The following is a 3,196-nucleotide window of genomic DNA, read 5'->3' on the forward strand; positions in this document are numbered from 1 at the left end:
TGTCACATGTGCGAATTTTAAAAGAAATGGCTGCAACAATAAACTCCAGTGAAACAGCCTTGCATTGTTATTCTGGAATCGCTCCAAAAACGTCAAAGGATTATGATCAGTATGTATAACGGTGTCAGATGGATTGCTGGTCACATAAATGTGAAAATGTTGCAAAGCCAGCACCAAACTCAAAGTCTCCTTCTCAACCGTCGAATACATTTTCTGGTGAGAATTCAATTTCTTTGAAAAATAACCAATAGGCCGCTCTAGCCCTTCGTCGTCGTCTTGTAGAAGCACCACACCTACACCCACATCACTCGCATCAACCGCCACTTTGAATGGTTTTGTATAATTTTGGATGATGATCACAGGAGCAGTGGTTAACACAGCCTTCAGGCCGTCAAATGCCTGTTGACACTCCGCTGTCCACTCGAATTTGTTACGCATCTTGAGAAAGTCCGCAGCGGAGCGACCATACTGCTGAAATTCGGTACAAATTTCTGGGAAAATCCACTCATACCAAGAAATCGCATTATTTCCTGTTGTGTAGAGGGTATCGGAAACTCCCCAATAACTTTTGTTTTCACATCCCGTGGGACCATTCGACCCTGTCTAATTGTATGGCCAAGGAAAGTGACAACGGCCTTTCCAAATTCACTTTTGGCTAGGTTTATCACCAAACACGCCCCCTGAAGTCGATCGAACAACTCCATCAGATGTTTGAAATGTTCTTTCCATGAATTGCTGAAAATTACCAGACTGTCGATGTATACCGCACAATTGGGTAATTCTGTAACGATTTTGTTAGTTAACCATTGAAATGTGGCTGGGGCATTTTCATGCCAAATGGCATAACTTTGAATTGGTATACACCATCTGGAGTCACAAAAGCTGAAATCTCCTTCGCTCTTTCGGATAAAGATACCTGCCAGTAACCTTTAAGTACATCCAGTTTGGAAATAGAAGCTGATTGTCCCACTTTCCCAATGCAATCCTCCAAATGTGGGATAGGATAAGAGTTTGTTCTTGTAACTGCATTAACCTTTCTATAGTCCACACACAGCCGTTGGGTCCCATCTGGTTTTGCTGCCATCACTATGGGTGAGCTCCATTGGCTGCAACCCACTTCAATTATGCAATTTTTAAGCATACTCTCAATCTCTTTGTTAACCGGTGCCAATTTTAAAGGGTTAAGTCTATATGGATGATGTTTGATTGGAACAGCATTTCCCACATCTACATCATGTATAGCTATTTTAGTACTTCCCAATTTATCTCTACAAACTTGCCCACAAGATATCAATACCACTTTCAGGTCAGTTTGTTTTTCCTCTGGAAGGTAAGTCAACAATTTATCCCAATTTTTAAGAACATTGTTGTTTTCCAATTTAATTTGAGGTCTGTCAAATTCACAGTCATCTGGATTTGGTTTGTCAGTTTGAGTTAGAATCATTAAAACCTCCTTTTTCTCTCCTTCCCTTTCAAAGTACCTTTTCTTCTATCTGGTGTTTTTACCACATAATTCACCTCACTTAATTTCCTTTCAATCTGATAAGGTCCACACAATCTAGCTTTTAAAGGTTCCCCTACCACTGGTAACAATATTAAAACTTTATCTCCACTAGCAAAACTACGAACTTTGGATTTCTTGTCCGCTACTCATTTCATCACATGTTGTGCAACTTTTAAATGTTGTCTATCCAATTCACCTGCTCTATCTAATTGTTCCTAAAATTTGACAAGTAATCCAATAATGTAATTTCCGATTTCTCAGTCACCAATTTTTCCTCAATCAATTTAAGTGGTCCTCTTATCTCATGACAAAAAATTAGTTCAAAAGGAAAAAATTTGGTTGAGTCATTAGGTGCATCCCTAATTGCAAACAGTACAAATGGAATTCCTTTATCCTAATCCTCTGGATAATCATGACAATAAACCCTGAACATTGTCTTTAATGTCTGATGCCACCTTTCTCACACACCTTGCGATTCTGGATGGTATGCCGTTGATTTAAATTGTTTTATTCCTGAGCTATCCATAACTTCTTTGAATAACCTTGAGGTAAAATTTGATCCTTGATCCGATTGTATTTCTGTGGGTCGTCCATATCTAGTAAATAATTTAAGTAACTCCTCCATAATCTTTTTAGCTGTATTATTACATACTCAAGTGGCCTCTGGAAACCTAGTAGATACATCCATTATCATCAAAAGATATTGATTGCCACTTTTCGTCTTAGGAAGCGGTCCTACGCAATCAATTAGGACCCTTGTAAAAGGTTCCTCAAATGCTGGAATGGGTATTAAGGGCGCTGCTTTTATCGCTGCTTGAGGTTTTCTATCACTTGACATCTGTGACATGATTGACAAAATTTAACTACATCTTTATGTAGTCCAGACCAGTAAAAATGTTTTTGTATTTTAGCTTGAGTTTTCCTTATTCCCAAATGACCTCCCACTGGTACCTCATGTGCTACTCACAACACCTCCTTTCTATACTCTACCGGCAATACTACTTGATGAACTTCTGCCCACTTTTCATCCGCCTGCATACATACAGGTCTCCATTTTCTCATCAAGACATCACTTTTACGGTAATAACAGTCTGGTATACTCTCAGACTCCTCTTCCGTATATGCTTTCTGATATATCCGTTTTATTTCTATATCTTTTTGTTGTAACTCTGCCAATTTTCCTGAACTAAAAATATCTGCCTCATCCTCCTTCTTGTTCTTTTTCAACCAACTGATCAAAAATAGTTTCTGATAATTGCACTTCAACTTCACCTTCACTCTTTGATTTCTCCTCTTGTCTTAACCTGTGACTTTGCAACCTTGTTACTACACAATCCAGAAAAATCCCAGGATATTCATCCTTCAACACTTAGTTGTCTGATTTTGCACTGGTTTATCAACCACAGTAGGCATCATTCCCACTGTGATCCAGATGTACCATTACCTACTACCACTTCAACATTCTTCACTGGACTTTCCAACCTTACCTTATATAACTGAACACTACTCCTTTCATCCTGAATTCCACATATTACCACCTTTTCTGGCAACATTCTTCCCAAACTACATAACTCCTCATCTCTTACCATTAAAGATTGACTAGCTCCCGAATCTCTTAAAATTGTGACTGCTTTACCTGCTCCTCCTGATACACATCAGTAAACTTTACCCACACAAGTAAATTCTTAAAGA

This window comes from Scyliorhinus canicula, chromosome 4 (assembly GCF_902713615.1).
Source record: "Scyliorhinus canicula chromosome 4, sScyCan1.1, whole genome shotgun sequence".
NCBI lineage: Eukaryota > Metazoa > Chordata > Chondrichthyes > Carcharhiniformes > Scyliorhinidae > Scyliorhinus > Scyliorhinus canicula.